This window comes from Spermophilus citellus, assembly GCF_964194105.1.
Source record: "Spermophilus citellus genome assembly, chromosome: 13".
NCBI lineage: Eukaryota > Metazoa > Chordata > Mammalia > Rodentia > Sciuridae > Spermophilus > Spermophilus citellus.
Genome location: NC_138193.1, coordinates 73,566,084 through 73,580,054, shown reverse-complemented (window position 1 = coordinate 73,580,054; position 13,971 = coordinate 73,566,084). Strand labels below are relative to the sequence as shown.

The window sequence follows — 13,971 nt, the reverse complement described above, 5'->3', positions numbered from 1 at the left end:
CTGGAACCTCGCCGCCGATCATCCAGGGCGCGTCCCAGACTTCATCTGCGGGGCGGCCGCCGACAGGCACTGCTTCTCTCCGTGCAGGGGAAATCGCCTGTGACCAAGCCCCTGCAGCCGAATCCCGCGCGCTGGAAGTCTGTTCTCTAGATTCTGGAGCACCTCAATTTCACTGGGGATTCCCACCAAGGTAGCCTTCAGCCGTTTCACCACGTCTTTATCCCTCACAGTGGCGCAGCGCACTGGGGAGTTGCACTCCCTTAGCCGCCATCTTCCTAACCCTTTAAATTCTTATTTTAATTTTAGCTGTTTATTTTTTATTGTTGCATCAATGTTTCATTTACTTGCATCAGACTTATCTTATATTTTCCCTCCCAGACATGAAATCAGCCATTTTTCCAAAAAAGCCCTCAGACCTTTTAGTAATTCAATAGTAAGTCAAAAATTTTTGCATAGACAAAAGTCTGACCATCCACTTCTTAAAATAATTTTCACTAGTCATTAGAGAAATGCAAAGTAAAGCCACAATTTAATACTGCTACAAAGCTTACAGGAATATCCAAAGCAAGAATGGCACACCATACCAATTTTTGGTTGTTATAGAGCAACCTTAACTCCAAACACATTGCTAGAGTGAACGAAAAACTAAACAACCTCTTTGAAAAACAGTATGGCAGTAACTTGTGTTTAATACACTGCCTATACTACTCAAAATCCCACTTTAAGCATTTACTCATGAGAGTGAAAAACGATGCTCAAAGACTTGTGCATGAATGACCATAGCAGTGTTGTTTATAATGCCTGAAACAACCCAATAGCCATCATCTGGTGAATATAAAAGCAAAATTTGAGATACTCTCACAATGGCATGGCTTCCAGCAATAAAAATTAACAAAATATTACTAACTGCATCAGAATGAATGAATCTCAAAAAATTATGCAAAGTGAAAGAAATCAAACACAATGACTACATTAGTATAAAGTTCCATTTATGTGAAAATTCAAGACAGAAGCAGATTAATAGTTGTCTTGAGTATGGGGGCAAAGGATTTCTTATGCCTACCAGAGGGCATAAGAAAACTTCCAGAGTAATGAAACTACTGTGTATTTTATAAAAGTGTGATTATGCATTTTATTTGAGTAACGTTTTATATCCTCCTTAAAGCATTTAGAAATATTTTACATAAGTATCATTATGTTGGTGGCTACATGATTACATAATTAACAAAATTCATCAGACTCCACTTGAAATGGATGATGTTTACCATATGTAAATATGTCAATAAAAGCGAAAGAAGTTAGCTCTAGCCACTCAGTAATAAAATTATTTTTAATGTGTTAAGAAACACTCTGAATATCACTTCATTTATATTCCCAAAGGCTTCAATCCTTCAAATTGCTCTTGGGAAGAGAACTTTGAACTGTCACGTTCTATTTACTCACTACTCTTTATAGTCAAACTTCTTAAAAAAATATTTGTATACACTTTCCAGTCCACTTCTCCTTGTCTTTTACATTTTCAACTATTGTCCTGTGGTCCTGCTCTGGTGAAATTCCACTTTTCACAGTTACCAAAGACCAAGTGTTTTGTGTCAAATCCAATGCAGTCTAAAGTTCGGCTGTATTTGATACAGTCAATGGCCACCTCTATCTCAAAACATCCTCTCTCGTCAGCTCCTTGACAGTTCATAATTCTGATTTCTCTTCACTGATGGCTACTCTTTTCAGTTGTCTTCAGTGTTCCATATTCTTGAAGTGTTGAAATGCTAAAGCATGTGGTACAATGACTTCTTCTTATTATGTGTTTTTGCTAAGTCATCTCTGATTAGAATTCCTGACACAGAACCATCTTAGCTTCAAATCCAATATACAGTGTCTTCTTAACGTTCTCCACATGGATAGGACTGCCTCTCATAATTAACAGTTATAAAGCCAAGCTCTTGATGATTCTCTTTATAAAATTTTCCTCACCCCTCTTTTTCACTTCCATCATAATTCCTTCAAAGCATTTCCATCTGAGCAAAAGGAAAGCCATTTATTGTGTTCATCAAGCCCCAGAACCAGGTACCATCCTTGATTTTACTATCTCCTATTGCCACACAATTAGCCTATTAGCAAATGTATTTTCTATATGATTACAAAATGCATCCCAAATTCCTTCATTCCTGTCAGCTTCAACACAACAAGCCAAGTACAAGCCAATCGTTAGGGCAATAGTCTTTCTGTTTCTATTCTTATTCTTCTTCATTCCATTCTCTAGAAAGTGGCCAGATGGAAATTTAAAACATAAATGGGATTAAAACCCTATAATGTCTTACCTTGGCAATGACAATAAATTTAAAACCTTTCAACAGCCCATGATGTAGAGCATGAGCTTCCCCAGGCCCGGTTCTCCATTCTTCTCTCATCTCCATCTACATTGTTCATGGTCCTGTCCCACAGGCTTACTTTCAGCTCTTGCAGTGCTCCAGGGTTATCTCTGTATTTTGCTTGCGCTGAAATATCTATCCTGCTACTGTTCTCAAAGATTGTTCATCTTAGCTTTCAAGTTTCTGCTTAAATTTCATGTTCTTAGATAAAAGTTTTCATCTTTTGTTCACATAAACTTACTTATTCCTTCCGACTGCTCCTCACAATAAACACGTTTTTATTCCTATCTTTACTTGTATGTTGTGCTAGACAGTAGGCTACATGCCAGCCTACTGTGTGTATGTATGTGAATGGTATTTTCCATTTTATAGGAATCATTTAGCAGTTCACACCAGTTTGCCAGTTATTCAGTAAAGATTTGTATGATATAAAGTATTGCTTAGTCAGGTGCAGTGGCACACGCTGGTGATCACAGATGAGACTGAGGGAGGCTGAGAAAGGAGGATCATGAATTCAAAGCCAGCATCCATAACTCATTGAGACCCTGTCTCTAAATAAAATACAAAATAGGGCTGGAGATGTGTCTCAGTGGTTGAGTGCCCTGAGTTAAATCCCTGGTACCCCCCAAAAGAGTATTGTATAAATTAAGAAAAAAAATTGATTCTAGGCAATAAAAAACTTGTATATTTTTTCATTGTAATCATTAAGAATATGAAAATATTTTTCTAATAAATATCATAATATCATAGCAGTACTGGAAAATGTGATTTTGGGTTCTTTTATGAACTTAATGCTTGTTTTTTTACATTAAATTGGATAGGTTCATGTAAGGTCTCCGAAATTCCTTGTGAATGCATATGGGGAAAATGTAAATAAGAAAGGAGAAACAGTAGGATGGAGGAAGGAAAGATGAGATGGAAGAATAAGTGGAGAAGAAGGCAAAAAAAATGTCGTAAGGAAAGGATGCCTGTTAAAATATAAACATTTTTAAAATTAGGAAAACAAAAACTGGTCATCTAAATATAGGTTCTCTTCTGTTAGTTGGATTTACTCAACATTTTCCTAAAATAACCAAGAGGAAATTAGAAAGTTATACAGATTTTAAAAATTATAACTCTATTTTAGGAAAGGGAAAAGACAAAGAGCTGCTAATGTTGCTACCGTTTTGAGATTTCTTGGACACGTACCATTTTTTCCCCCAGAGTGTTTGACAGGAAAAGTTACTCACATGAATATAATTTTCCAAAATTCATATGAAATACCTGAAAATATCTCCACCTTATGAAAATGCACTCTTTTTTGATCAATGGCATGTGTGAGCAAAACCATCATTATACAAGCCGTAATCACATTTCCTTTGCAGCTGATGCAAATTATCCTAAAAGGTTGTTGGCAATGCATCTCTTTGGAATAGGGACAGATTCTGATTATTAAATGTAGGTTTTCTCTTGGGGCATTCACCTCCGTTCCTCATCATTTATCTTCCATTCTCTTGTAAAATATAGACACAGAGCACAGAGAGACTCCTCAGTCCTTTTCTTCTTTTCTTTCATATGCACAAGAATCCTTGTCTGCAAACATCAAGAAGCAACCATGAGTTTTTATCTTCAAGAGTAGCATTTGTTTACTTCAGAAGAAAAAGATTTTGTGAACCTTTTGTTCACAGATAATATTTTGAAACAATTATGAGGTGTCTGATAATGTTGAAGAGTAATGTTTGTTTTTTTTTCTTAAAATGGTTATTAATTTTGTTAGATTTGCTGGGGCATAAAATTACCACCATGTCTTCAAATTTCAAGCCAACACTGGTGCACTCCACCCCTCCACAGAAAATCCTGAAGAAAAGGGCAAGTATCTCCAGTGAAGGTCAATGTCACTCTTGTGAACCTACCTGCTGCAAGGAGTCAGAGGCCAGGCATATAAAGCAATACCATATTCCAATTCCAAATCTTTAAGTTACTGTCCAAAATGGAAAAAAAACAAAGGATAAATCATTTCCTTTTGACTGTTGGTCTTTATAATAAATGAAGCATAATGAATAAAATAGTATTGTTTTTAAAATACTGCTACATTTTCCTCACTAATAATTTGAGAATTCACTGAAAATATTACTAAATAAACAGCAACTTGTTCAATTGGTGATAACTTGCTTCACTTTGGATGAGTGAAGTATTTTCTGGCATCTTGAACCTTATAGGCAATCAATTCTTTTATCTGAGGAAGGAGCAGTTTCCTTTTCTTCCATCAGTAATTGTACCTGCCTGAAACATCAAGACACACACAGGTTCTTTGGAGTTCTCTAGACATTCATATTTCTACATTGTCACTCTAGACTTTGCAGGTCATTGACTTTCAATGATTGCTTTTGTGTTGACTCTTAATTTTATATTCCTCTTTTATTTAAGGCATATGATGAGATACAAATGGTGCCTTTAAATAACCTGGGCAATGCATCATGACAAGAATAAACTTACAATCCTTTCTGCTTTTCCACCTGTGAGAAGGTTTTTTGGTTTTTCTTTTTACTTTGTAACATGAATGAGTTTGGGTAGGAAAACCAGGAATCCTTGTAGCTGAAATTATGTGTATGTGTAACAATTGAAAGAAACACAGAAAGACCAGATGATTTTAATGCCAGAAACCCTTACTGTAGTTCAAACCAATAATAGGAGCTGGGTGAGAGGCAAAGATCAACAGCATAGTTGGAATTTATGAATGAATGACATCGCAACAGTATGAAAATTGGAGTTTAGAGGAAATCCTCTGCTTTGTGAATTGTGTTTCTCCCTAATAAACCAACCTCATCCATCAATAAATACACACAAGAATTGAAACATAAATAAGTTCAGTCCCTTAAGCAAAACCTTTAGAAGGTCTGGAATCATGACAATAATGCAATCTTTTAAAATAGGATATATATATATATGTTTTTTTTTTCATGTGAATTCAGTATCTGTTTCAGAGCTAGGATCTTATTTGGGAGCCTGAATTTAAATGAATTATGTTTTTTTCTAAACTACCACAAATCCTGTTGCATTTGAGTCCAAAGCTGACAATGTAGCTGACATTCCCCTGCATTCTTTGTGAAGAATTTTCTCCTCAAAGGCCTGCTTTTAGAAAACGTGATTTAAAAAAGATATTACAAAAGAGTGGAATGGTGATGAAAGGTTAATTTCCATTTACTTTTTAAATTTTAAGAATTTCTTAAATACTGCATTACATTTAATTCACTGAAAATATGTTCCTATTTCAGTATCCTAGTTCAATTGGTGACTAGTTAATATTTTATTCAGGTAGTAATGGAGAAATAGAGATATAGAGAAGTCAAAATTTCTCAAGTATTTGTATAAATGTACTTCACAGACATCTAGTATTAGAAGCAACTAATATATTTATTAAAAATGCTGATTTTCCTGGCCATCTTCCACAGATTTTTATTCAGTAGTCTGAGTGACGGCCTAACAATTTATGTCTTTAACAAAGATCCCCATGTGATTTTTTTGCCTTAAAATTAGAGAATCACTCTCTTTTGTGAGAGTTGATATTTAACTGAGTGTTGAAAAATATTCTTACCATCTCAGAGAACAGGTTTGATTTGTAATTTATCACATAAATAGGTAAATAGGAAATATTTTAATTTTCTTATGAAATATTCTATGGAAGATTATACTACATGAGTAATTCTAAGTAGAAAATGGGTGCTTTTAATTCCAAAAAGGTGTCATTTCTTTATGAAAGTTGATATGGTAGAATTTCTTCTTACAAAATATTTGATAGCAGTTAATTGAACTGAATGTCGAAAAATAAATGAAATGGTATTGATTTAGAAGTTATTGTTCATTATTGTCATTATTTAAACCTCATATTCCTCCAAATCAGTTCTAGTTAGTGAGGAGATAAAATATGGGATTCTGAGATTTCTTTTTCTTTTCTTTTCCTTTCTTTCTCCTCCCTCCCTCCCTCCCTCCCTCCCTCCCTTCCTTCCTTCCTTCCTTCCTTCCTTCCTTCCTTCCTACCAGGGATTGAACTCAGGGCCACTCAACCACTGAGCCACATCCCCATCCCTATTTTGTATTTTATTTAGAGACAGGGTCTCACTGAGTTGCTTAGTGCCTCTCTTTTGCTGAAGCTGGCTTTGAACTCGTGATCCTCCTTCCTCAGTCTCCTGAGCTGCTGTGCCACCATGCCAAGAAGTATTCTGAGATTTCAAGGCAACAAATTTTACATGTAATACATAAAACACATTATACGTAATGTATACAAGTATATCACGGTGAATTTCAAGACTCTTAACATCTATATAAATTTCACTTTGCTTCTTCAGCATATATCTAAATATCTTACTCTCTTTTTCATAATAGAAAATCAATTTTTAAGAAATTCATATTTAAGCCTGGTATGGTGGTGAATACCTCTAATCTCAGTGACTGGGGAGTCTGAAACTCAAGGAGGATCAGAAATTCAAGACCAATCTTGGCAACTTAGTAAGACTGTGTGTAAAAAAAAAAGGGAAGAAAATGCTGTAGATGTTGCTCAGTGGAGCAGCATCCCTGGGTTCTATCCCCAGTTCCAGAAGAAAAAAGAAAAAGAAAAGAACATGCGATCCATATCAATAAGTTGCATCTCTGCTTTGACTCAAAAAAAATTCAAAGAGCAATGAGACAGTCATTCCAGATTAATTGCTATATAAGAATGCCACCCAAAACTATTTGAACTAATACACGAGTTCAGTAAAGTTGCAGGATACAAAATTCTGGACAAGGACTTTTTTTTCCAAAAGTGATCTAATGAATGACAACCAACCTGGCGTGACTATTGCTTGTCTGAGGCAGTTCAGGGCTTTCATAGGGCATGCCCCGTGTGAACCCACCTCTACAGCTGCCAGACTTTGGGGCATGTCTACCAGCCCTGCTTTGGACTCAGTTTCCAGGTGTGAAACAGGCTGCCACTCAACACCATTAGGGATCACACAGACACACCTTTGATTCCAGGGGAAAAGCAATCTGGGCCACCCACAGCTGCAGAACCAACTGCAGCATTGCAGAAGTTTGGGCTGTTTTATAAGTGGATGACTTATCTATGGGCACCAAATCAGAGTTTGAGAAGAATACAAGTCTTGGAGATGAACAGTGGTCTAGTTGCCCAACAGTGCTGAAGGTACTCTGTGACACATTTAGAAATGGTTACAATGGCAAAATTTGCCATATATATTTTGCTACAATTTATAAAAGAAAACAAAAAGTAAACATTTATCTGAATCATTTCCTGTTTAGATAGCCCAGGGGAACCTTTGCCTTTCATGAATTTTAAATGAGATTATATTAGAAAAATAAACTACAACAAGGAAAGTCAATAAATGGTGAATAAAGCAGGGATAAACAGTAAAATTGACCTTTTACGGTAAAATCCTTAAGATCCAAGAACACCCATATCATCCCAGCTATTTGGGAGCCCAAGGCAGGAGGATGGCAAGTTTGAGTTTGAGGCCAGACTGGGCAACTTAAGGAGACTCTGTCTTGGGAAAAAAAAATATCTGGGGATGTAGCTCCATGGTAGGTCACCCTGGGTTCAATTCTTGGTACTAGAAAAAAAAAAAAGAAAAAGAAAGACTCCAAAGCACAGTAAATGAAAAGCAAAAACAGACAAATCGGATTATACAGAATTAAAAAAAAAAATTCACAGCAAAGGAACACTCAACAAAATACGGAGAAAACCTATACAGTCAGAGAAAATATACATTACCATGTATAAATTCAATTTGGGGAATTCCCAAAAATTCAATAGCAAAACAAATTGTCATCATCATCATCATTATTATTATCATCTTCATCAAATTAAAAAATGAGCAGTAGACTCAAATAGAGATTATTTTAAATACAAGACATAAAAAATGAATAACGGCTACATAAGAAATGTTCAGTATCACCAATCTTCAGGGAAATGAAAATCAAAACCACAGTAAAAGATCACCTCAGTCTAGTAAGAACTATTACTGTCAAATCACTAATGATAGTAAGTGCTGGTGAGAATGTGGACAAAATGGTACCCTGGTACACTGTGGGGTAAGAAGGAAGGTTAGTATAGCCATTATGAAAAATAATATGATGGTTCCTCAAAAATTAAAAATAGAAATACCACATGATTTCACACTGCTAGGAATATAGCCAAAGGAAATGAAATCACTAGTTTGAAGAAACTTCCATACTCCCATGTTTATTGCGGTAGAGAAGATCTGGAAACTATCTATGCATTTCACCAACTGAAAAAATATCATGATGCATGTACAGAATGGAATACTAGTCAGACATGAAAAGGAATGAAATCTTATCATTTATGACATCAGGGATGGAACTGGGGATCATTATGTTAAATTAAATAAGCCAGACAGAGAAAGACATGTACCACAAGATGTTACTCACAAGGGGAATGTAAAGAAGTTATCTTTTAGAAGCTGAGAGTACAATGATGGTTACCAGAGGCCAAGGAGAGTAGAGTAGGTAAGGGTGGGGAAAGGTCTGTCAATGGCTATTACAGGAGCAAGAAATTCTGGGGTACAGTTGTGCAGCATGGTGACTGTAGACAACAATTATTTATTGTACATTTTGGAAAGCTAGAAAAAAGGAATTTAAAAGTTTTCACCACAAATAATTGATAAATGTTTGAGAAGATAAATGTTTACCTGATTATGTAATGTGTATATGTTTTGAACATTATTTTGTACCCCAGTGTTGTTCACATTAATTGGGTACAAAATAATGTTAAAATGAAGTTAAAGTTGTTTGTAGATAATGTTTATTGTCTCTATTAAAGTTCAAAAGGACACTATCATATATTCACCATGGATGAAAAATGTACAAAGGACTTTTATTAAGGGTTTCAGATGCCCGAGGACCTATTGGGGATTTTATACTTCCTGTAAAAAGATAGAATCTATCCTTACTATAATACTGGCCACATGTTTCCTAACTTCTTACTGGCTCCCCTGCTCCATTAAAATGTGAGTTTCTATGAGATCCTAGAATTCCTGTTACAAGAGCATTCTGGGAAGTGGTACTGCTCAGGAAACACTGAATGAAAAGTGGATATAGATTGACTCAGAAAGTCATCTGGGATTTAGAGATAATAACATGTCTTTTCATAATGCTAAAGGAAGGAAATTTGCTGCTTTTCCTCCCAACCTCTGCTTTTGAATGAAATGAGGGAAAGCCTCTCTCAATTAAATGTTAACATAATTCAAAAGAATTGGAAGCAATATTTAACCAAAATGAAAGAACTAAGAATCGAGGAAGAAGAGGAAGAGGAAGAGGAAGAGGAAGAGGAGGAGGAAGAGGAGGAGGAAGAGGAGGAGGAAGAGGAAGGAGGAAGAAGGAGGAAGAAGGAGGAAGGAGAAGGAGGAAGGAGATGGAGGAAGGAGAAGGAGGAAGGAGAAGGAGGAAGGAGGAGGAGGAGGAGGAGGAGGAGGAGGAGGAGGAGGAGGAGGAGGAGGAGAAAAAGAAAAAGAAAAAGAAAAAGAAAAAGAAAAAGAAACGGGACTTTTTCCCTGCTCATTATTCTTGATTCACTACATTGAAAACCCAATGACTTGGTTTAAATTTAGTGGCAGAATTCTTTACTTACGCATATCCACCTATGTACAAAACTTGATAAATGTTTATTGTAAAGGATAATTAGGACATTGTTCCTTTTCTCCCAGGCAGTCAACAGTTTCATTTTTCCCTTTCATTACATATGACTTCTTAAATCACTCTGAAAAGGAAATTTCATGCTTATTCCGTATTTTCCACATTTAAGCAAACATTACTTCTGCTGGGTTTTTCTTTGTCCCACCCCCACCCCCTATGGCTCTCTGACATACTCCTAAGCATAGGCATCAAGTCTGAATTTGAAGCTGGGTTCCAGCTTCAGACTGGAATTTTAGATCTATATATTCTAACTAGGTGCCATGGAAGCTCAACTGGGAATTCTATTAGCAACTTTTTAGACTAAAATCTATGTGTGAAGAAAACAGTATGAAGTGAGTTCTCCCCCACCTCTGCTGCTGTAATGCTTTGCCTTTCTGATGATGTAGTTGACCACGACTATGACATAAGGAAAACACAGGCAAATCCTGTACAGCTGATTGATTGGATTATTTCTTCACATAGGAAATTTAAGTTACCATTACAACTCTTCCAGTTACTGTGGCTGCTTGATTATTCTAGAGCTTTAGAACTTACTAGCCTATTAGTAACCCTTATTATGTTCCTAGATTCTGTAGGTCAGGAAATGGGAAGTCTGCATCAGGGAAAGATGCTTCTGATCCACTGTAACTACAACATCTCACTTGGTCCATTCAAACTGCTGGGATGTAGATAAGCCCTGTGCCTTCTTTTTCTTGTTCTTTGTTGATGTAGACTCTCCTAGTGATCTCTCCAGTATGGTAGCAAGTAGAAAACCAATGTCATACAGCCAAACTTCATGTCCTGCATGTAAGCATAGATCCTATCTCTTTTTTTTTCTTTTCTTATTTTTTTTTCAGGGACAAGGACCAAACTCAGGGCCTTGCATGTGCTAGGCAAGCTCCCTGCCACTGAGCTAAATCCCCAACCCTAGATCCTATCTCTTAATGGAAAAGTATCAATATAATTAAGAAGGGAATCTAGAATGGGATATATATTGGTTTAAATATTTTTTGAAAAACACAATCTGCCACAGGGAGTAATATTATTCTTTTATTTTGTATGGGTCAGATCTTGTCCTAAACAGAAGTCTACTATGTTCATCTACCAACACTTTCTCCTCAGGTGTTAGCTCTCTGATGTTTTCCATCTACCTTACAAGGGAGCAGATCACATTTTTTATTGCACATTCACCTGTCTACAGAGTCTCAGGAAAGTGTTAGCACTTATAGGAATGTCACCAGGTGATTTTGTGTATATTGAGAGGATGTTGGCAAAGAATCAGCCATGTCTGAGTTAAATGGAAAAGACTTAGCTCAGGTCTTGAAGACTTCAAGAGGAGGCTTTATTTATTTATTTTTCCCCAAATTTCTTTGTGTTTGGCCGACAGGAGAAACAACAAAAACTGTTTAAAAAAGAAAATATGTCTTAATTCTGTTTCTGGGTGAACAAGGTTTCAGAGATGAGTGAGCCTGTGATCTAGGGTGCTGGAGCTGGGAATAAAAGTGATTGAGTTGACCTCAAAAATTGGAATTAAAAAATATCTAGAATGCTGGGCTTAGGGGAAAAGGTACTGTAAATGAAGGTGATACAAACTGAATTTATCTGGTGTGTAACTAGGTAAATCACATTAAAGCAGACCAATTCTGAAGGGAAAAGGCAAACGAGACAGTGACCTAGGGATTGCCACAAAGTCATGGGGGCACAGCAGGAAGACATTTGTTATTTTTTTAACAGTGTCCTGAAACATAGACATAGTTTTATTTTCTATCTATGTCTTCTTAAAGATCCGCCAAACCATTTAGAAAAGTGGTATCTTTTTAACTTGTCCTTAGGTAGTTAACGTCAAAAGTTAGAATTACATTAAGTTTTGTAGGCAAGGATATCTTATTGGAGGTGCTATGAACTCTTGTTGCATTATAATATGAATCATTTAATGCTCTAGAAGGGAAATATCTGATGTTTCCCGTTTCCCATCTTTTTATCATATTATATTACTTATAATATGAGAATTACCAGGACACCCTCCCTTGTAGTTTAAGTGAACTCCCCATGGGAGTTCATGCTGCCTTGCATGTAAAATTTGAGAGAATCAATATTTATGCCATGGTGAATTTTCATGTTGAGATTTCTATTTACCACATGTTTTTTCATAAGGAAGGAATATTGATTATAGTCACATGCTGTATCATTTCTTGAGGGGGATCTTTTCCTTCTACCTCTTTTTCTAAAATATTTTTATTTGTTCTTACTAGTTATACATGATAGTAGAATGTATTTTGACATATATTATACATATATGGAGTAGAACGTCTCATTCTTCTAGATGTACATGAAGTAGAATTACAGTGGTCATACAATCGTACATGCACATAGAATGGTAATGTCTGATTCATTCTACTATTTTTCCTATACCCATTCCCCCTCCCTTTCCTTCACTCCCCTTTGTCAAACCAAAGTACTTCTATTTTTCCCTACCATCCCCCCTTATATTGAGTTAGCATCTGCATATCAGAGAAAACATTTGGCCTTTGGTTTTTTGAGATTGGCTTAGATAATTTAGCATGATAGTATCCAGTTCCATCTATTTACCAGCAAATGCCATAATTTCTTTCTTCCTTATGGCTGAGTAATATTCTGTTATGTATATATATATACCACATTTTCTTTATCCATTCATTTATTGAAGGGCACCTAGGTTGGTTCCATAGTTCAGTTATTGTGAATTGAGTAAACATTGATGTGGCTGCATCACTGTAGTATCCTGATTTTAAATCCTTTGGGTATAAGCTGAGGAATGGGATAACTGGGTCAAATGGTGGTTCCGTTCCAAGTTTTCTGAGAATTTCTATACCTCTTTCCAGAGTATGCCAATTTGCAGTCCCTCCAGCAATGTATGGGTGTATCTTTTTTCTCACATCTTGCCAACATTTATTGTTGCTTGTATTCTCAATAATTTCTATTTTGACTGGAGTGAGATGAAATCTCAGTATAGTTTTAATTTGAATTTTTCTAATTGCTAAAGATGTTGAACATTTTTTCATATATTTGTTGACCAATCATATTTCTTCTGTGAAGTGTCTACCTCTTAATGATATGTTCTAATAAGAAACTTTCTAGAATGGAAATATCAGGAATTATCCTAATTTAAACATGATGAATTATAATTATGATTTTGAGAATAGGTTCTGCTATTATTTTAAGATATGTATACCACCATTTCTGTAACTTTTGTGTGAACTTTTATTTTAGTTTCCTATTTAATATAATAACATATTATAAAAATATTCCAGATCCTTTCATTATTTGCCATAAAACAATTTCAATATTGAGGGAATTATCTGCTTATTTGGAGATTTGATAGCATTTCCTGTGAAATTTATGAAGTATAGAATTTATTTCAGAAGTAGATTTTTGACAAATAAATCACTTTTGTTTCCTTAAGGTTATTCATGCAGTGAACTTTGCTATGTCTTCTTGAACTATGAAGATTGGTCACATGGGTCATAGGGGCTGGATATCTAGGAAGAATACAACTTTCATTCAAATCAGATGTTAAAGAAAGGCAAGGAGAAATTTCACAGAAATGAGATAGGAATTTGGGGATTCAGAAAATAAGAGATACACTGAGTCTCAAAAGAAAAGCACCCATGAGGCATTGGAATGCAGGAATCTTCTAACCTTCCATTCCAAATCCATGAATCTTTGAAATTCAAAACAAGCTTTCCTGAACAACTAACTCAGCTCTTGTCCTTATCCCAAGGCCTTGACTCATGTCCCTGCTGTAAAAAGTACCATAAGAACAAAGCACAAGTGTTGGAAAAAAATGGCATCAAATTCTATAACTCTGCTCTGGCTCCACCTCTAGTCTGGTGCCTAGCAAATGTCCCTCTGTGAATATTAGCACCTCACACCAAGGGGTTTCTGTCCAGCCCTCTGGAGA

At 35.8% G+C, this 13,971-nt stretch overlaps 1 long non-coding RNA gene across 1 annotated transcript in view; it reads right to left on the bottom strand.

The window, feature by feature from the left end:
- Nucleotides 1-287: 287 nt before the first annotated feature.
- Nucleotides 288-13,971, bottom strand: part of LOC308632564 — a 33,634-nt gene continuing 19,950 nt past the window's right edge. Inside the window, exons 2-3 of the long non-coding RNA XR_014018586.1 lie at nt 4,262-4,329; nt 288-3,941 (exon numbers count right to left, since the gene is read on the bottom strand). This is a non-coding gene — a long non-coding RNA (uncharacterized lncRNA). The remainder of the gene's footprint in view (nt 3,942-4,261; nt 4,330-13,971) is intronic.